At 44.8% G+C, this 22280-nt stretch overlaps 1 protein-coding gene across 2 annotated transcripts in view; it reads right to left on the reverse strand.

The window, feature by feature from the left end:
* KANSL1 (KAT8 regulatory NSL complex subunit 1) overlaps window positions 1-18902 on the reverse strand; it is a 198526-nt gene extending 179624 nt beyond the window's left edge. Inside the window, exons 1-2 of one of the 2 annotated variants that reach the window (XM_025362219.1) lie at window positions 18869-18902; window positions 17205-17338 (exon numbers count right to left, since the gene is read on the reverse strand). The gene's annotated coding sequence lies outside the window, so the exon portion shown is untranslated. The other variant, XM_025362218.1, reaches the window with a different exon arrangement.
* Between the last annotated feature and the right edge of the window lie 3378 nt (window positions 18903-22280).

Consider the following 22280-nt stretch of genomic DNA (forward strand, 5'->3'; position numbering starts at 1 on the left):
AAAAAAAAAAAAAAAAAAAAAAAAAAAAAAAAAAGAAAATGACGATTGGCCACTGCATTCTAGCCACAGTGACAGAGCAAGACCTTGTCTAAAAAACAATAGATGTATAAAAATAAAATTAAAATGTGCAGAGAATTTAAATAGACATTTCTCCAAAGATATATGAATGGCCAATAAGCACATGAAAAGATCTCATCAGGTTCAGCAACGGTTCAGGCCTGTAACCGCAACACTTTGGGAGGCCAAGGTCGGGGGACAGCTTGAGCTCACGAGTTTGAGACCAGCCTGGGCAACATGGCAAAACCCCATCCCTACAAAAAATACAAAAAAGGTCAGGTACAGTGGTTCATGCCTTTAATTCCAGCACTTTGGCAGGCTGAGGTGGGCAGATCACCTGATGTCTAGAGTTTGAGACCAGCCTGGCCAAAATGGTGAAACCCCGTCTCTACTAAAAATACAAAAATTAGCTAGGTGTGGTGGCAGGCGCCTGTAAGCCCAGCTACTGGGGAAGCTGAGACAGGAGAATCGCTTGAACTCAGGAGGCGGAGATCGCACCACTGCACTCCAACCTGGGTGAAAGAGCAAGACTCCATCTCAAAAGAAAAAAAAAGTTTCAAAGATAAAACAAAAATCTTGTTAAAGATAAATACATGAGATGCTAAAGAAATAATCTATTTCTTTAAGTCATGCTATCAATTTGCATCGAAATTTTCATTTCCTATGTGTAGGTGTCAAGGGTCTTGTAGCCATGATAAATGATATACACCTGTTCTGTGCTAACTTTTGTTCCCCAAAAGAGATATGTAGTACTCCAGGGGGCTGGGCACAGTGGCACCAGCACTTTGGGAGGCCAAGGCCACAGGATCACTTGAGCTCAGGAGTTCAAGATCAGCCTGGGCAACATGACAAGACCCCGTCTCTACTAAAAATATTAAAAAATAGCCAGGTGTGGTAGTGCACAACTGTAGTCCTGGCTACTCGGGAAGCTGAGGTGGGAGACTGCTTGAGTCCGGGGGTGAAGGGGCTGGAGGTTGCAGTGATCCAAGTGCCACTATACTCCAGCCTGGATGACAGAGGGAGGCCCTGCCTCAAAAAAAAAAAAAAAAAAAAAAAGACAGACATGTAGTACTCCTAACATTCAGTACTTCAGAAAGTGATCTTAGAGATGGGATCTTCAGGCCAGGCAGCTTCCCTTCCTCTCTGTGTCAGTCTGTCCCACCTCGGCTCGGCCCACCGGAGGCAGAGGGTGCAGGAACCTGGAGGTAGAGGGTGCAGGAAGCCAAGATCCTGCGACTGCACTCCAGCCTGGGCGACACAGCAAGACTCCGTCTCAAAAAAAAAAAAAAAACCTTACAAGAAAATGACGCAGGCTGGGCACAGTGGCTCACGCCTGTAATCCCAGCATTTTGGGAGGCCAAGTGGGGTGGATCATTGAAGGTCAGGAGTTCAATCCCAGCCTGGCTAACATGGTGAAATCCTATCTCTACTAAAAAAAAAAAAAAAAACAGAAATTAGCCAGGCACGATGGCACATGCCTGCAGTCTCAGCTGCTTAGGAAGCTGAGGCAGGAGAATCACTTGAACCCGGGAGTCGGAGGTTGCAGTGAGCCAAGATTGCGCCATCGCACTCCAGCCTGAGCGACAAGAGCAAAACTCCATCTCAAAAAAAAGAAAATGCAAAGCCACCTAAGAGACAGTTTAAATATATAAAAAGCTAGATGCCAAATAAAACTAGATGGGTAACTTGATAAACAGGATTGATAAAAAGCAAGACAGCTGACATTATATAATTCTTATTTGCTTCAATATTTACTGGGGAAGATAGAGGGGAAAAGCTATCTAAATTACTCTTTAAAGCATACAAGTCTCTAATAGTGAATCAAATGCATCATTAAATTCCTCAAACTGGTATGTCAGATGTCAGGTAGTCATGAAGACCCAAAATAGTCTCTACGGGTTTTTTTTTTTTTTTTTTGAGATGGAGTCTCACTCAGTCGCCCAGGCTGGAGTGCAGTGGTGTGATCTCAGCTCACTGCAAGCTCCGCCTCCCGGGTTCACGCCATTCTCCTGCCTCAGCCTCCCGAGTAGCTGGAACTACAGGTGCCCGCCACCTCGCCCGGCTAGTTTTTTGTATTTTTTTTTTTTAGTAGAGACGGGGTTTCACCGTGTTAGCCAGGATGGTCTTGATCTCCTGACCTCGTGATCCACCCATCTCGGCCTCCCAAAGTGCTGGGATTACAGACTTGAGCCACCGCACCCAGCCTCTATGGGTTTTTTGTTGTTGTTTTTTTGAGACAGAGTCTCACTCTGTTGCCCAGGCTGGAGTGCAGTGGCACCATCTCAGCTCACTGCAACCTCTGTCTCCCAGGTTCAAGCCATTCTCCCACCTCAGCCTCCCAAGTATCTGGGATTACAGGCGTGCGCCACCACATCCGGCTAATTTTTGTATTTTCAGTAGAGACAGGGTTTCACTATGTTACCCAGGCTGTTCTCAAACTCCTGACCTCAAGTGATCCGCCCAACTCGGCCTCCCAAAGTGCTGGGATTTCAGGTGTAAGCCACCACAACCAGCCCCTTCGCTGTGTTTTAAAGGCATTTAAGTATAAATTATTAAACTGCAGGACAGAACATATTAGTTGACGGTCATATGAGTGAACTTCTCTAAATACCAAAAGGATAGAATCCACTTTTCCTTTATCAATATTTTCCTTGCTCAACTTCTGGCATATTAGGTACTCAATAAGTATGTGCTGAACCAAAATGAACAAAAAAATGCTGTCATCAAAGTAACTCCCATCTACTCAAGTAGGCTGCAATTTCAAACTGCCCAAACTAGCAAATCTCTAATAGAAGATGGGATCAGAAGACATATAAGCATGAATAACCTTCTGAGGAAAAGACAACATGGATTCTAAAAGTGGAAATCACACCACACCAGTTCACCCAAATTCTCTGAGAAAATAAATATGTGCGGCCGGGCACGGTGGCTCATGCCTGTAATCCCAGTACTTTGGGAGGCCGAGGCGGGTGGATCATGAAGTCAGGAGATCGAGACCATCCTAGCCAACATGATGAAACCCTGTCTCTATTAAAAATACAAAAATTACGGCCGGGCGCGGTGGCTCAAGCCTGTAATCCCAGCACTTTGGGAGGCCGAGGCGGGTGGATCACGAGGTCAGGAGATCGAGACCATCCTGGCTAACATGGTGAAACCCCGTCTCTACTAAAAATACAAAAAACTAGCCGGGCGTGGTGGCGGGCGCCTGTAGTCCCAGCTACTCAGAGGCTGAGGCGGGAGAATGGCGTGAACCCGGGAGGTGGAGCTTGCAGTGAGCCGAGATCGCGCCACTGCACTCCAGCCTGGGCGACAGAGCGAGACTCCGTCTCAAAAAAAAAAAAAAAAAAATACAAAAATTAGCCGGGTGTGGTGGTGTGCGCCTGTAGTCCCAGCTACTCAGGAGGCTGAGGCAAGAGAATCGCTTGAACCCGGGAGGCGGAGGTTGTAGTGAGCCGAGATCACACCACTGTACTCCAGCCTGGGCGACAGAGCAAGACTCTGTCTCAAAAAAAAAAAAAAAAAAGAAATATGTGAATATAATTTATGTGAGCTTTCACAAACTCTTGATAAGATTCTAAATTAAAGATTTTTTTTTAAAGATCTGAGTGGCCACAGGATGAGAACATTTACTGTAGACTAGACATAACTGAGACACAGAAAATTATAGGTAGATGCTGAGGTACTTCCCCAAATGAAGGTATAAACAAAAGATTGAAATTTTTTTTAGAAACGCTGTATTTAACATTTTAATATATTGTACAAAAAGTATACAGAGAATTCCCCATTTTGCAGATGGGATGATGAGATTCCTAATAATGAAATACCACACGAGTTGGAAAAATAAGGGAACGGAGAGATGGAAATGGTTTCTAAATGTATTAAATGAGAAACATTTGCAAAAACTAAGATTTATATTCAGCTGAGAGAATGCTTTGGCAAGTATAAAAGCTGTCTAAATGTGAAGGGTTATCTAGCAGAAGACAAACCAGACTTGCTCTAAGCAGTTCCTATGTAGACAAAATTCTAAGTGGTAATTCCAGAAAGGCACGCTTCAGCTCAAGCTTTCTAACCATCAGACCTAACTAAAAGGTGCTTCTTACCTTGGATTACCTCTAAGAGCCCACTGAGATATGAGAGTTAAAACATTACATGCAAGGAAATGGCAGGTATGCTACAGCATGGACAAATGAAAAGTAAGGCATTTACAGGAAAAAAATCTAAGCTATACTTAAAAGACTTCATGCCTTCCAGTCAAAAAAGTAATTTTTGAATAATTATAGAATATTCCCTAAAGACAATGTGATGTTCTATGCAAAAGAGAAAAAAAAAAAAAAAAAGGAAAGAAAAAGAAAAGGGAGGGAGGCAGGGAGGACCAAATCCTATTAGGAAAAAACTATAAATCAAGGGTGTCCAATCTTTTGGCTTCCCTGAAACACACTGGAAGAAGAGCTGTCTTGGGCCACACATAAAATACACTAAACTAACAATAGCTGATGAGCTAAAAAACAAAATCACAAAAAAAATCTCATAATGTTTTAAGAAAGTTTACGGATTTGTGTTGGGCCACATTCAAAGCTGTCCTGGGCCACATGCAGCCTGCGGGCCATGGGTTGGACAAGTTTGCTGTAAATAGAACATATTTTCTTATCCTTCTACCAAATCACAGTGTAGTTATAACTAAAATGCAATTTTGAGTAGTTATCATAAATCCAGAAAGGGAAAGCAATACTGACAAAGATCCAGGAAGGAGGTTTCACTGGAGATTAAGTTAAAAAGTCAAGCATCTTCAGTTGAGAAACATGAAAGCAAAGGGGCAATGTGATCAAAATCAGAAAACGTATCAATATGGTAAATACTAACTTATTCATCAAATCTCAATATAGTAAGCTTTTATGCTTGAAAAGTATTTCTTTCTATAACAGATAAAAGAAACTTGTGGATTGTGTTATCACATTCTACAAGTTAAAAATAGATTCAAGTGCTTGGATAAATGTATGTACATGTATATTATTAGGTCCATTCGGGTCCTGTAGGATAGAAGTGCTATCAGATGTGAGGCCCTCAATTTCTGAGGTTAACATCTTAATAGATAACAATGCTTCACCTGAAAACATCAGTTGGTGCCAATTTAGACAGAACAATTGGTTGGATGGACCCCTGAGAGAGAGACTCAAGGAGGCTGGTTGGTATAAACTTCCTTCCATTCTTTTACCTCGGTATGTATGTGTGTATAATATATACATACATATTATACAAGAATATATATACATTCCTTATCTTTTATACACTTAGAATGTTCCTTACATAGCTCTGCACCCTGAATTTTTCATTTATCATTTACTCAACATCCTAAGACATTAAAAATTCTTTTTTTTTTTTTTAAGACGGAGACTTGCTCTGTCACCAGGCTGGAGTGTAGTGGCACCATCTCAGCTCACTGCAACCTCCAACTCCCTGGTTCAAGCAGTTCTCCTGCCTCAGCCTCCTGAGTAGCTGGGATTTCAGGCACGTGCCACCATGCCCAGCTAATTTTTGTATTTTCAGTAGAGACGGGGTTTCACCATGTTGGCCAGGATGGTCTCGATCTCCTGACCTCATAATCTGCCTGCCTCAGCCTCCCAAAGTGCTGGGATTATAGGCATGAGCCACCACACCCAGCAGGAAAAATTCTTTTAAATACTATTTCATGGTTGTAAATATCCATCCTTAAATATACCATAATTTATTTTCTTATAAATCTTGCTGCTCATTTAGCTTTATTCTCAATTCTCACTAGTATGAATAATGCTACAATGAATACCATTGTTCACAAATCTTTCTATATAAATTTTTCCCCCTTAGGATAAATTCAGTGCAATTACTGAATTAAAGAACGTTTTTAATTTTGCCAATATATGTTGCCAAAATATCTTCCAAAAAACTAGGCCCAACGCACACTCCACTAGCAGTTTCAGAGATTGTCCCCTTACCACCTTTGACAGCACAGTCAACTGCAAATCTGATAGGTTAAAAAAATAGTATGTCATTTAATCTGCATTCCTTTGATTACTTATCAGAATAAAAATGTTTCTCATATGCTTCTTGGTCATTTGTATTTTTTCCTTATGAACTCTGATCATGTTCTTTGCCAGCAAAACTTTTCTTTCTCTTGGCCGACAAACTTTCTGTGGAAAACCAGTTAAGATGGAATCATCTAAGTATCAACAACTGCAGCTCCCCCTGCTGACCAATAAATTACCACCACCACCAAGTGCCCAGTAAAAATAAACTGTGCGCTGTAACTATGCACTTGCCCATCTTCTGGGCGGCTGCTACAAATACAAATTATACACGGTAATAAAAAAGAAAATACTGTGTATCTAAAGTCATACTTAACAGAGCTGTGATGGAGAAGGCAAGGGCGACAAACGTCTACTTTTCTTTTTTTTTTTTGAGACAGAGTCTCGCTCTGTCGCCCAGGCTGGAGTGCAGTGGCCGGATCTCAGCTCACTGCAAGCTCCGCCTCCCGGGTTTATGCCATTCTCCTGCCTCAGCCTCCCGAGTAGCTGGGACTAGGGGCGCCCGCCACCTCGCCCAGCTAGTTTTTTTTGTTTTGTTTTGTTTTTTTGTATTTTTTAGTAGAGACGGGGTTTCACCATGTTAGCTTTTTTCTTTTTATTTTTTTTTTTTAGATGGAGTCTCACTCTATTGGCCAGGCTGGGGTGCAGTGGCACAATCGCGGCTCACCGCAACCTCCACCTCCCAGGTTCAAGCAATCCTCCTTCCTCAGCCTCCTGAATAGCTAGGATTACAGGCAAGTGCCACCACGCCTGGCTAATTTTTATATTGTTGTTTGTTTTTTTTTTTTTTTTTTGTATTTTTAGTAGAGACGGGGTTTCACCGTGTCAGCCAGGATGGTCTCGATCTCCTGACCTAGTGATCAGCCCACCCCGGCCTCCCAAAGTGCTGGAATTACAGGCGTGGGCCACAGCGTCCGGCCCAAATGTTTTCTAATGTGCAGGAACTAGGCAAGGCACAGTGGCTCACACCTGTAATCCCAGCACTTTGTGGAGGCCAAGGCGGTTGGATCACCTGAGGTCAGAAGTTCAAGACCAGCCTGGCCAACATGGTGAAACCCCGTCTCTACTAAAAATATAAAAATTAGCCAGGCGTGGTGGCACTTGCCTGTAATCCTAGCTATTCAGGAGGCTGAGGAAGGAGGATTGCTTGAACCTGGGAGGTGGAGGTTGCGGTGAGCCGCGATTGTGCCACTGCACCCCAGCCTGGCCAATAGAGTGAGACTCCATCTAAAAAAAAAAACTAATATGCAAGAACTAATGTTACAATTCTAAAAATCAATTCCTGCCAAATATACTACCTGGCATATGATAAACATCACAGGCCTAAATATATAAACACCAGAGACCTAAATATTCATTTCCCTATACTGCAACTATGTGAAAACATTCTAGTTACCAAACGACACTGGGTGGTCAGCAAACTAGTTCTCTTTTTCCAAAAGCAAAAACAACAAAAACACTTCTGCCCTTCAGCATTCAAAGGAAGATTATTAAAAATCGTAATTCTTGGCAATCCTTATTCCAAAGCTCCTCGCACTTATTAGACTGGGACCAATAGAGCCAAAGGGTAAGGCCAAGATTGGCAAATGCATGTGACTCTCAGCTTTTCCACTGATACTCTCCTAAAGAGGCACATCCCAAGGCCAGCAATGCAGTCTTTAATATGCATTTACTAAGTGCCATCAAGAGCAAACAATGATGGCTGGGCATGGTGGCTCATGCCTGTAATCCTAGCACTTTGGGAAGCCGATGGGAGATGGATCACCTGAGGTCAGGAGTTCGCGACCAGCCTGACCAACATGGTGAAACTCCATCTCTACTAAAAATACAAAGCATAGCAGGGCGTGGTGGCAGGTGCCTATAATCCCAGCTACTTGGGAGGCTGAGGCGGGAGAATCGCTTGAACCCGGGAGACGGAGGTTGCAGTGAGCCGAGATCATGCCATTGTGCTCCAGGCAGAGGTTGCAGTGAGCTGAGATCATGCCAGTGTGCTCCAGCCTGGGCAACAAAGAGCGAAACTTCGTCTCAAAAAAAACAAAAATAAAAACAGCACGCAGTGAGGATAAAAGACAAGAGCCAGCCCTCACTCTCAAAGAACCTAGAGACTAGCTGGGATCAAAGTGGAGCAAACCGGCAATCAGTACAATAGAAGTGCCAGGTCTGCATATGCACACACACATGCACACACACTAGCAGTTTCAGAGATTGTCCCCTCACCACCTTTGACAGCACAGTCAACTGCAAATCTGATAGGTAAAAAACAGTATGTCATTTAATCTGCATTCCTGTGATAACTTATCAGAATAAAAATGTTTCTCATATGCTTCTTGGTCATTTGTATTTCTTCTTTATGAACTCTGATCATAAAGTGATAATACCTGGGTCCAGAGGAAGCACTCAGTGTCGGCTACTATTATTACTATTATCACTGCTGTTATTACTATTATCACTACTTTTTTTTTTTTTTAAGGCTAATCAAGTGAAGCAGTGGGAGTGGAGAAGGAACAAAGAAATCTGTAACTGGTTGTGATCAACTAATAGTAAACATCACTATACTTCGACCAGTCACTACTGTTAAAAGACTAGGGGAAGTAAGTTTCCAGAACAGGGTAGGGTCCTTCTTAAGCAGAGGTAACTGCTTGTGTGAAGACCCAGAGGCAAGGAACAACAGGGTATACAGCAGGCACTGGGCACAAGCAGTCTGTACTACTGCATACAGGATGCTCAGGAAGAAGTGAAGAGATGATCTGGCAAAACATTTCAACTCTACCTTCAAAGCTAGGAGAGTTATGGTGGAAGAGGGATATGATCACACGCTTGGACGTGCAGTTTACAAGGATCGTGTTGGCAGTGACTTGGAAGAGAGAAAGCAGTCAAGGAGAATGATTACAAGGCAACAGAAGGTCAGGCAGCCAAAAGGGCGATGAAGGTCTGGACTCAAAAAGGAGAAGTAGGATGACTACGAAAACATTATGAGCTAGGATCTCAAGAATGTGGTGACTAGAATGGCATAAGAAGGAACCCAGAGGCCTCTCAAATCCCTGATTTGAGTGACTGGCTGGATGACACTACCACTCACCAGGATAAGAAGATAGGAAGAGGTTGGACTTGGGGAAGTGGATAAGATCATTTTAAAATGCCCATAGGATGGCCGGACATGGTGGCTCATTCCTGTAATCCCAGTACTTTGGGAGGCTGAGGCAGGTGGATCACCTGAGGTCAGGAATTCAAGACCAGCCTGGCCAACATGGTGAAACCCCGTCTCTACTAAAAATACAAAAATTGGCCGGACGTGGTGGCACACACCTGTAATCCCAGCTACCCCAGAGGCTGAAGCAGGAGAATCACTGGAACCTGGGAGGCAGAGGCTGCCATGAGCCGAGACCGTGCCACTGCACTCTAGCCTGGATGATAGAGCGAGACTCCGTCTCAATAATAATAATGATAAAATAAAATAAAATGCCCACAGGACATCCAAGTAGAGATGTCCAGGAAGCAACTGTGTATATGGGATTGGAGATCAGAAAACTAGTTAGAGCTGGAAAAAAACACATTTACAAATCATCAGCATATGGACGGCAAGTGAGGCACAAGTTTATCTAAGGCATTCCTCAGAAACCGCACAGGGTGAGAGGAGAAAGGGTAAAGGGAAGGCAAATACGAATGTTTTTAGGAGCAAAAGAAGAAAAACATCTGCAAAGAAAACCAAGCGTATGGGCCAGGCTCGGTGACTCACGCACTTCAGGAGGCCAAGGCGGGTGGATCACCTTGAGGTCAGGAGTTCCAGACCAGCCTGGCCAACATGGTGAAGCCCGTCTCTACTAAAACTATAAAAATTAGCCAGATACAGTAGCAGGCACCTGTAATCCCAGCTACTGGGGAAACTGAGGCAGGAGAATAGCTTAAACCCAGGAGATGGAGGTTGCAGTGAGCCAAGATCACGCCACTGCACTCCAGTCTGGGCAAAAGAGCAAGACTCCGTCTCAAAAAAAAAAAAAAAATAGTTTCAAAGATAAAACAAAAATCTTGTTAAAGATAAATAATGACAAGCTAAAGAAATAATCTACTTCTTTAAGTCATGCTATCAATTTGCACCAAAATTTTCATTTCCTATGTGTAGGTGTCGAGAGTCTAGTACCCATGTTAAATGATATACACCTGTTCTGGGCTGAATTGGGTTCCCTAAAAGAGATATGTAGTACTCCAGGGGGCTGGGCACAGTGGCGCATGCCTATAATCCCAGCACTTTGGGAGGTCAAGGCCACAGGATCGCTTGAGCTCAGGAGTTCGAGATCAGCCTGGGCAACGTGGCAAGACCCCGTCTCTACTAAAAATATTTAAAAATAGCCAGGCGTGGTGGTGTGCACCTGTAGTCCCAGCTACTCAGGAAGCTGAGGTGGGAGGATTGCTTGAGCCCGGGGGTGAGGGGGCTGGAGGTTAAAGTGATCCAAGTGCCACTGCACTCCAGCCTGAATGACAAAGGGGGACCCTGTCTCAAAAAAAAAAAAAAAGATATGTAGTACTCCTAACATTCAGCACCTCAGAATGCGATCTTAGAGACAGGATCTTCAGACCAGGTGCAGTGGCTTATGCCTGTAATCTCAGCACTTTAAGAGGCCGAGGTGGGTGGATCACTTGAGGTCAAGAGTTCGAGACCAGCCTGACCAATGTGGTGAAACTCTGTCTCTACCAAAAATGTAAAAATTAGCTAGGCGTGCTGGCGAGCACATGTAACTCCAGCTACTTGGGAGGCTGAGGCAGAAGAATCACTTGAACCTAGGAGGAGGAGGTTGCAGTGAGCTGAGATCACACCACTGCACTCCAGCCTGGGCAACAAAGAGAGACTCTGAAAAAAAAAAAAAGAGATAGGATCTTCAAAGAGGTCATAAAGTTAAAATGAGGTCATCAGGGAGGACTCTAATCCCAATATGACTGTTGTCCTTATAAAAAAGGGGAAATTGTGGACACAAAGAAACACACACAGAGAGGCTGGGCGCAGTGGCTGACACCTGTAATCCCAGCACTTTGGGAGGCTGAGGCGGGCAGATCACTTAAGGTCAGGAGTTTGAGACCAGCCTGGGCAACAAGGTCCAGCCCTGTCTCTACAAAAAATACAAAATTTAGGCTGAGTGGTGTGGTTCATGCCTGTAATCCCAGCACTTTGGGAGGCCGAGGCAGGCAGATCACCTGAGGTCAGGAGTTCTAGACCGGCCTGGGCAACATGGTGAAACCCTGTCTCTACATAAAATACAAAAAATTAGCCAGGCATGGTGACACGTGCCTGTAATCCCAGTTAGTCAGGAGGCTGAGAAAGGAGAATCACCTGAACCTGAGAGGCAGAGGTTGCAGTGAACCGCTATTATGCCACTGAACTCCAGCCTGGGCAACAGGGCAAGACTCTGTCTAAAAAAGAAAAAAGAAATACACACAGGGAGAACTCTACATAAGGACTGGAGTTATACTGCCACCAGAAGCTGGAAGAGAGGCTTGAAACAGATCCTGCCCCAGTTGCTTCAGAGGAAGTATGCCTCTGCCCTTAGATTTCTAGCCTCCAGAACAGTGAGACAATACATTTCTGTTCTTTAAGCCACTCAGCCTATGTCACTCTGTGGCAGCAGCCTGAACAAACAGATGTCATGAAGAAAATTCACAGCTCAGGTTTACTGATTACCTACCAGGTGCTGTTCTAAACACTCTACATCAATAAACTCATTTAATCCTTATAAAGTCCCCTCCAGGATCTAGGTACTATCATTACACCCTTTTCTTTTTTTTCTGGAGACAGAGTCTCGCCCTGTCACCCAGGCTGGAGCGCAGTGGCGCGATCTCGGCTCACTGCAAGCTCCACTTCCCGGGTTCACACCATTCTCCTGCCTCAGCCTCCGGAGTAGCTGGGACTACAGGCGCCCGCCACCCTGCCCAGCTAATTTTTTGTATTTTTAGTAGAGACGGGGTTTCACCGTGTTAGCCAGGATGGTCTCGATCTCCTGAACTCGTCTGCCCGCCTCGGCCTCCCAAAGTGCTGGGATTACAGGCGTGAGCTACCGCGCCCAGCCCATTACCTTTTAACAACCCTTTTAACAGTGTTGACGCCGAGGTTCTAAAAGGTTAATGAACTTACCCAATATCACATAGCCAGAGCCCTCTCTCTCACCACTAGGCTATGAGGAGCTATTATTAATAGTAATTATAATAAGTGCTGGCACAGTGGCTCACGCCTGTAATCCCAGCACTTGGGGAGGCCAAGGTGGGTGGATCACTTGAGGCCAGGAGTTCAAGACTAGCCTGGCCAATATAGTGAAACCCCTTCTCTACTAAAAATACAAAAATTAACCAGGCATGCTGGCATGCGCCTGTAATCCCAGCTACTCAGGAGGCTGAGGCAGGAGAATTGCTTGAACTCGGGAGACAGAGGTTGCAGTGAGCCGAGATTGCACCACTGCACTCCAGCCAGGGCAACAGAGCAAGACTCCGTCTCAAAAAAAAAAAAATTAGTAATTACAATAAGAACAGTAGTAATTCACTAAGCCAAACACTGCCCTATGTCATTTACAGATATAATACAAAAGTCCTCTGAAGTAAGTGTTATTATTTCCAGTATGAAGGAGGAACCTGAATCTCAGAGAGATGAAGAAAATCGCCCAAAGTCACACAGTTAAGAGTGCTGAGATTAGGCCAGGCATGGTGGCTCATGCCTGTAATCCCAGCACTTTGGGAGGCCGAGGCGGGTGGATCACCTGAGGTCAGGAGTTCAAGACCAGCCTGGCCAAGCTGGTGAAACCCCATCTCTACTAAAAAGTAAAACAAACAAAAATTAGCTGGCCATGGTGACAGGCACCTGTAATCCCAGCTACGCGGGAGGCTGAAGCAGAAGAATCACTTGAACCCAGGAAGTGGAGGTTGCAGTGAGCCAAGATCACCCGACAACAAAGTTTAAGACTGTCTCAAAAAAAAAAAAAAAAAGGGGCCGGGCGCGGTGGCTCAAGCCTGTAATCCCAGCACTTTGGGAGGCCGAGGCGGGCGGATCACGAGGTCAGGAGATCGAGACCATCCTGGCTAACATGGTGAAACCCCGTCTCTACTAAAAATACAAAAAACTAGCCGGGCGTGGTGGCGGGCGCCTGTAGTCCCAGCTACTCAGAGGCTGACGCAGGAGAATGGCCTGAACCTGGGAGGCGGAGCTTGCAGTGAGCCGAGATCGCGCCACTGCACTCCAGCCTGGGTGACACAGCGCGAGACACCGTCTCAAAAAAAAAAAAAAAAAAAAAAAAAAAGGAAGAATGCTGAGATTATATCTATTTGCTAACTTAAGGGGATATACAATGAAAACATTTTTTACTAAAACTTTAAAAGCAAGTGTGTGTGTGTGTGTGTGTGTGTGCGCTTTTTTCTTTAATGAGACAAGAGACAAGGTCTGGCTCTATCGCCCAGGCTGGACTGCAGGGGCGCAACTGCAGCTCACTGCAACCTCCACCTCCCAGGCCTCCCACCTCAGCCTCTCAAGTAGTTGCGACTACAGGTGCACACCACCATGCCTGGCTAATTTTCTTTTGCATTTTTAGTAGAGATGGGGTTTTGCCATGTTGCCCAGGCTGGTCTCAAACTCGTGTGCTCCAGCGATCTGCCTATTCAGCCTCCCAAAGTGCTAGGATTACAGGCATGAGCCATTGTGCCTGGCCAAGTTAAATTTTTTAATGCTCGACTTTACAGTTCAATACTAGAAATATACATCTCCAAATTCAAAATTCTTGAAGATCTCAAGAGAACACGTGTCCTAGATTATGGGACCTTTTGCATGTGTATCCTCTCAACCACTATTCAAGAACTATTCTCTCTCAGTTAGAACCCTTGCCATTTCTCTGACTTCCAGACACAGAAAGAGAAGAAAAGGAAGGACTGAGATGCTGTTCTTTAAAATTTTTTTCAATTTTCTATTTAATTTTTAAAATCTGATACAAACATCAGAAAATGTAAAAAGATATAATGCAATGAGAAGTCTCCTTCCCACTCTCTCCTCTACCTGCACAATTCCTAGACCTAACAGGTAACCAATGCCACGATTTTCTTATTTATTCTTCTAAAGGTTTGTGTTGTTGTTGTTGTTGTTGTTGCTTTTTGAGACAGAGTCTTGCTTGGTCGGTCAGGCTGGAGTGCAGTGGCATGATCTTGGCTCACGACAACCTCTGTCTCCTGGGCTCAAGCAATTCTCCTGCCTCAGCCCTCCGAGAAGCTGGGATTACAGGCGTGTGCCACTATACCCAGGCTAGTTTTTGTATTTTTAGTAGAGACGGGGTTTCACCATATTGGCCAGGCTGGTCTCAAACTCCTGACCTCAGGCAATCCTCCCGCCTTGGCCTCCCAACGTCCTGGGATTACACTTGTGAGCCACCACGCCCAGCCCTAAAGATTTTTTTTTTTTTGCATATATACACCAATGCAAATTATCTTTTTCTCCTGTTTTTTTTTTCCCTAAAAAACACAAAGTGTATCAAATCATACATACTGTTCTGCATCTTGCTTTTATCACTTAACTGTCTGCCTTGCAGATCTTTCCATATCATATTATGTCTTAATTCTCTCGTTTTGCTTGTCAAGAACAGTTTTTACGTAATTTCACCATAGTTCAGTCTAGCACACAAGGCACCCAGCAGCCCCTAAGAACTACCTGAGACAACTGATGATGGCTCCATGCCACACACTAAAGACCCTGTATCTTTTCTCTCCTCCTCATTTTCATTTCACTTTTTTCTCCAACTCACTCAATTCTCCTTCCTTTCCCTATACCTCTCCCATCTCACCCACTCCTTAGCCCCTAACCCTGACAACTAGACCTAGCAACATCACTGACATTGCTTAGTCGTGGCTAGAAATATTCAGGCTTTAAAAAGGTACAGACCCCCAACATAGAGAAAAAGGGATAAATAATAATTTCCATGAGAACTTCTAATTAACGAGAGTGCCTTAAATTGAAGAGTTTTGGTCTGGAGTTATTCTTCCTTGTTACTTGCCTCCTCTCGCATTTTGGTTTGTGAAGAGTGAGTAAGTATGACACTACTTTCTATATGCATGGAAACAAGCACATACTCAGTCTAACATTTAAGCAATGCCTGACAGAACGACAGAGTTCATTTTACAATAAGATAATTGGAAACAAAATATAAGAGCTATATAAAATTAACATTTGGGCTCCAAAATATGCACTTTAATTAACCTATCATTTCTTTTTACTTAAATTAAGTAGCTCCAATCTGAAACTACATCTTAGAAATGTTTTAAGGCTATTCACCAATGAAAAAGAGTAAAGTTCTCTCTCCCCGCTTTTATTTTCCAGCCCACAAACTCAATGCTATCCTCCCCGCAAAAAGTACCTTTTTTTCTGACCAGACGAACACTGTAATTTTTAAGGTTTCTAAATAATAAAAATAAGAAAACATTACCCCCAAAAAATTGGTTTACACTTAGATGTTTCGCACTGAGCAAAGGATTGGTAAGGAACACAAAACTAAGGCAGCCACGTAATTACAATCTCAAGTAGTAACAGGTGGTAACTCACAGTATGGAGCTGATTTCCTTTCTCTATTCCTGCCATGCCAGAGACCTCTGGTAGAACTTCTGAGGTTACTGTATTGTAACCCAGGTTCAGAGACATTTAGAGGTAAAACCTTAAACATTGGAAATATCTTTAAAAGTAGGGCTTTGTGTACCAAATACATTTGTTAAAACCTAGGAAACTATAAAACGAAATCCAGTATATTGATCTCAATCCCCTTGCCTGCTTCCTAAAAAGGACAGAGGCCAGCAGGTCCTGGTGCTCAACACTTGCTAAGTCGAAACACTCTTACACGGGTCCTCCGATTCTTGACGGGTTCAGAACTTCTGGTTGCATTCCCCATGCAACCCCTCCAACTCTACAGGGAGAATGCTGGAAAAACTGTGTCACTTTGGCTTCCTGTATATTAATATAAGCACTCATTATCCAGCAATAGCAGCTGAAATGTAAATGAAGATGAGAACTCAGTCTACATGACCTAAGATTTCCCACAAGTCCAGATATTTAGGTTACGCAGACTGCATTATTGTCCGATTTCTCCTCTGCATTAATCTGGAAGTCTACAGAACAGATTAGCACACAACAATCTTAACTAAGCTAGTATCCAACTCGGAAGGAAGGCGAAGCTGGTGGAGGGTTTCCAAGACTGCTTATCCTTCTCTGTCCTTCCTCCCATCCCCTCCTTATGTCTTTTTTGTTTTTTGTTTGTAAAATTTAAAAATATTTAATTTTTTTAAATGTATTTTTAGTCACAAGAAAATCAAAGAAGCCACCCATTTCAGTCTTAAGCTCTGCCCTTTGCCTAGTCCTAATGGAGGGTTCTTTGGCCATCTATGTATAAAAGATGAGAGAAGCCAAAGAGACTGGAGAACCACCACATCAATGGGAGCTTTTTCATCTAAAGGTCATCTGTCCACACTGTCCAAATGAGGTTTACCCTGTGAAATAAACTTGGCATAAGTGCTACCTGTTGAGAAAAACAGTGTGAAATGTCACGCAAAGGACTGGGGTGCAGCAGGAGGACTCTGAAAAAGTCATACGTGTAAACCAGTAGGTCTTAGAATGTTCTAATATACTATATGCAGTTTCAGAGTAAACAAATGGTTAATGACACATCTTTTGTAACATATGAATCAGCTACTGATTTGCAAGAGTGGGACACACCCTAGTACCTATGACTCTAAAGTACCTGTTTGAAAAGTGGACCTAGATGTCTGAATTGCCAACCTATCCTAAAATTGGAACAGAATTTTATAACTATGTAAGTTGCCATAATTGAAAGTTAAAAAGATCACTGCCTTTCATTATAATGGAAGTTAATTTGAGAACTTCATTAAAACGTTCACACCGATAATCAAAGAACAGTAGCAATGCAAAGTAAGGTATAGCCAATCAATCCTAGGAAGCAAACACAAGAGGCAAGAGAAATGGCAGGTAAAAGAACTGAAGAATAGCAAATTCAAGAATTACAAGCATTACAAAGTTCTAAAGAAAAATGAATAAAATGAGGCTGGTAATGAAAAAATAACACATCTTACCTTAAGAGGCATCCAAATAGCATTCATAGTGTCAGGATATAAAGACAATACTCAGAAATGAGCAAGAAGTCTTAGTAACTCCCTCGGTTACCAAGTATGAGCAGGTAGGAAAATCTTTTGTTTCGATAAGGTATCTGAAAGAGAGGATTTTCATTTAGACTAAAAAATAATCAAGAAAATGCAAATAGTTTAAGCTACCTGGGCAGGGATTTTGAAGTACTATTTGCCTCATCGCACTAAAAAAGTATAGAAAATACAGTCCCCTTTAGAAAACGGCAAATGTGTGTGTGTCTCCGTATATATGTGTAGAAACATACGTTATATAAAAAGAGAAATAAATATGTAACACTTACTTTAGATAATGTAAAATTGCTTATCAAACAGCCAAAATCCCAGAGAGAATAAAGTTTCCAGGGTACCTCATAAACACTAAACGTGATTTGTTAACTAACCATCTAAAAAAAGACCCTTGCTACATTTAATTATATTTAGTAAAGGAAAACCTCTCTAATCATCCCGACTGTCCCAAGATTATGCTTAAGTTTCAGAGTCAATTCCACATGAAAAGTAAAACCTATTCTTGACTGAAGTACTAGAAACAAATAAAATACCCTTCTTCCCCAGAGATCGTTAAAAGCAGACCGAGCAACTTAATTTTGAGGGTGGGAGGAAGGTAAATTTGCCTGGAGGCTGGAGGATGGACTAAATGACCTCTAGTAGGATCCTCGTTCAAGTCCTGGGCCTGAATACAATTCCAGCTTAACCAGTTACTGCTTCGCTTAAAATGGAGGCTTGCCCGCGTAGGGACAAAAATAACAGCACCCACTTCGTTAAAAACAAATGTCGAAAAGTACCCTTATTTAAATAAAAATAAAAAATAAACACCTCTGGAGTGGATGTGTTCTTGCTATGCGTTTGTCACTGAGGCTTCGAAGACTTGGCATCACTTTCCTTACCGCTCACCGGATTTTGGGGGAGGAGCGGGGGGCGGCAGTTTGACTCCTGACCCAAGTCTCAGGCAGGCTTCAAAGCCCCACCAGGGCCCCCAACTCCAGAGCCAGAGGGAGCGGAGAGGCGAGAGCCCGAGATCGCACCTCCCCCCACCGCGGACCCCAGTCCTAAACCTACCCCTCACCCCTCCGCAGTGGGGCGCCTCCTTCTGCCCCATTCCCATTGTTAGGGAGGGGAGAGCGCGGGGTGGGCTCAGGGCAGGGGCGCCCGCGGCCGTTGCCCGGCTCGCTTCAGGAGGGGCGGCCCGCGGGATGCGGCTTCCCTTCCTCTCCGCGTCGGTCCGTCCCACCTCGGCTCGGCCTGGCGCCCCGAGCTCCGCTCCGCGCCCCCGGCCGCGGCCCCGGCCCGCCCCCGGGGCAGCCAGGCCCCCCGGCCACTCGGTCGGCAGCCTGCGGCCCAGGCCTACGAGTGGGCGCTGGGCGGGGGTCCCCGTGCCCCACACACGCGTCCCTCTCCCCGAGCCCCGCCGCTTCCAGGGCCCTCGGCGGCGCCCGCTCCCCGGGCCCCGCGGCCCCCCGCCTCCCAGCCGGGCCGCTCCCTCGAGCTCGTCGTGTCGGGGCCGCCGCCTCTACCTCACCATCACCCCTGTCCACTCGTGCCCCCACCCCCAGGGGCACCAGTGCCAAAGACAGCTCCCCCAGCCCCGGACCTACCTGCACGGTTCAACCAAGCCTAGAAGTGGGGGCGGGGAATCTTCCGCCCTCCTCTGGCGTTCATTGGCCCTTCAGGGGCATATCGTGAGCGCCATTGGCTGAGCGATAGTGTCCGTCAGAGAGATGGGGCGGGACAGAAGGGGGAGAGGGATGCTGGTGCCTCGGCGTCTCTGTCTCTGTGTATCTCGCTGTCTCTGTCTCTGTCTCGGCCCTTGGAAACGAGAGGCTTTTGGATGAGAGGACTAGAAGCGGGCCTGAGGTGGGAGGAATAGGAATAGGAATCCTGCCAGAGCGTCACGCCAGTTGGCCACTCTGAACCCCCTACCTAAGTCCCCTTTAGGTTCTCTTCTCCATCACCCCCAACCCCTGCCCCTCACCCCTCGAGGTTCCTTCATCCAGGAAGCGACGTGATGAAAACTCCAGGCCGGAAGGCCATAGGGAGAGATGTTATATATGTATAGAAAATATACACATATAAATATTTATATATAAATTCAACCAGATATCAGTTCACTAGGGCCTGGAAAGGAAAGGGCACACATCTCACAGACAGGGAAGGACATGAGATAGAGCCGGCAGAAGAAGGAATCAAAAATCACTCTTAAGAGCTGGCAACAGTGGTTACCTCCTGGGAGGGGAACTGAGTGCCTAGGGAACCAGTGGGCGGAAGACTTACATATCTCGGCGTATCCTTTGTATCCATTGATTTTTGCACCATTCATCAAGATTCCAATTTTTTAAAAATTGATTTAAAGGTTTAAATAAGGTCCCAAAACCAGGGGACAGATAAGATAGTTGGCCAGGAAAATTGGCACAATATGCAGATTTGGGGAGGAATCTTAGCTTTTAATATATTCAGTTCCAGGTAACAGGGTTTTGTAAAACCCAGTGAAGGTGTCCTAGAGGCAACTGAAGTTACAGAACTTGAGAGAGGGTAGACAATCAGGACTAGAGACTATGTGGGGTCCTCTGCCTGAAGATAGTGGTCTGTGACATGCTAAAGGATAAACTCCCTAAGCAGGGTAATAAGACACCCACAGTAAAAGGTAGGAGAATGAAAAAGAAGGTCAGTGAGGTAAAAGAAACAGAATATTAAAGAGGCATGAAAATTAAGGAAGGAAGGGTCTGTGGAAAATAGAACAATAAAACTATGAGAGAGGACGGGCGCGGTGGCTCATGTTTGTAATCACAGCACTTTGGGAGGCCAAGGCAGGTGGATCACCTGAGGTCAGGAGTTCCAGACCAGCCTGGGAAGCATGGTGAAACCCCATCTCTAATAGAAATGCAAAAAAAATTAGCCAAGTGTAGTGGCACACCTCTGTAATCCTAGCTACTGGGAAGGCTGAAGTGGGAGAATTGCTTGAACTGGGAGGTGGAGGCTGCAGTGAGCCAAGATCGCGCCACTGCACTCCAGCCTGGACAACAGAGCGAGACGCTGTTTCAAAAAAATAAAAAATAAAAACTATGAGAGCCTCATAGGTCTTACCTCTTTAGGCTCTGGTAACCATGGGACAACAAAAATGAAAGCCAAGGCCGGGCATGGTGGCTCACGCCTGTAATCCCAGCATTTTGGGAGGCCAAGGCAGGCAGATCACAAGGTCAGGAGATCAAGACCATCCTGGCCAACATGGTGAAACCACAGGCATGGTGGTGCATGTCTGTAATCCCAGCTACTCGGGAGGCTGAAGCAAGAGAATTGCTTGAACGAGGGAGTCAGAGGTTCCAGTGAGCTGAGATCAGGCCACTGCACTCCAGCCTGGAGCACAGAGCGAGACTCCGACTCAAAAAAAAAAAGAAAGAAAAAAAAGAAATATAACAAACATACACAGAAATTGAAAGAAAACCAACTATACTAAAATATGGTTTTCAAAATATTTTTATAAGTGTAATATAGCGATATATATACTTTTTATTAATGTATTAGATAATCTAATGGCAGGCCTAATGACCACCATAATTCTGAGGTCATAAATAAGCATAAGTATTATTTTATGATGCCTGCAACAACTATAATGTGCATTGAGCTTAGACAATAGGCTGAGAAGTGATCAACTGTAGTATATGAAAATACCTGTGATGGGCTGGGCACGGTGGCTCACTCCTGTAATCCCAGCACTTTGGGAGGCCGAGGAGGGTGGGTCACGAGGTCACGAGATGGAGACCATCCTGGCTAACACGGTGAAACCCCGTCTCTACTAAAAATACAAAATATTAGCCAGGTGTGTTGGTGGGCGCCTGTAGTCCCAGCTACCCGAGGAGGCTGGGGCAGGAGAATGGCATGAACCCGGGAGGCGGAGCTTGCAATGAGCCGAGATGGCACCACTGCACTCCAGCCTGGGGGACAGATCGAGACTCCATCTCAAAAAAAGAAAAACAAAAACAAAATACCTGTGATTTCTGTTCATGACAATGTCACAGGTACTGCTGTTACTACTGTGGTTTGTTGTTTCCATTCATAAATGAAGGAAATGTCAATTTCCTGTTGAACTTTCACAAAAATAAAGGCAGGTTATTTTTTCTATTCCAAGTTCATAGGTTTCCTAGTCTGTGGACCACAGGTTAAGGAACCCTATCCTAGGCTGCGGCAGGAAGATGGTTTGAGCCTCGGAATTCGAGGCTGTAGTGAGCTATGATTGCAGCACTGCGCTCCAGTGTGGGTGATAGGTGGAGACCTAAATAAACAACAACAACAATAAAAAGCGGGGAAGGAGAGAATTTTAAAAATTAAAGAAAAAAAAGAAGAAAGAAAAAAGAAACTCTGCCGTGAAGAAATCATCCTTCCCATCCTCCGCACATGGGCTGTGACTCTGCCTTTACCCCTCATCCCTATCTCTCTCTTCCCTTCAGCAAACTCCAAACACTCCACTTCTCAATCCTGCCTACACGTGTCTGACATCCCTGGGACACAAAAAACAAGGGAACATGAGTGAGAATTGGAAGGAAGATACGTACATCTTGTCTTTCTTCAAAGAAAAAAAGAGAAAAGGACGGGCTTATGCCTGTAATCCCACCACTTTGGCAGGCTGAGGCAGGCGGATCACTTGAGGCCAGGAGTTCGAGACCAGCCTGCGCAACATGGCAAAACTCCGTCTCTACAACAAAATTAAAAATTAGCCAGGCCTGCCGGGCGCGGTGGCTCAAGCCTGTAATCCCAGCACTTTGGGAGGCCGAGACGGGTGGATCACGAGGTCAGGAGATCGAGACCATCCTGGCTAACACGGTGAAACCCCGTCTCTACTAAAAAATACAAAAAAAAACTAGCCGGGCGAAGTGGCAGGCGCCTGTGGTCCCAGCTACTCGGGAGGCTGAGGCAGGAGAATGGCGTAAACCCGGGAGGCGGAGCTTGCAGTGAGCTGAGATCCAGCCACTGCACTCCAGCCTGGGCGACAGAGCCAGACTCAGTCTCAAAAAA

Source organism: Theropithecus gelada, chromosome 16, assembly GCF_003255815.1.
Source record: "Theropithecus gelada isolate Dixy chromosome 16, Tgel_1.0, whole genome shotgun sequence".
Classification (NCBI taxonomy): Eukaryota; Metazoa; Chordata; class Mammalia; order Primates; family Cercopithecidae; genus Theropithecus; species Theropithecus gelada.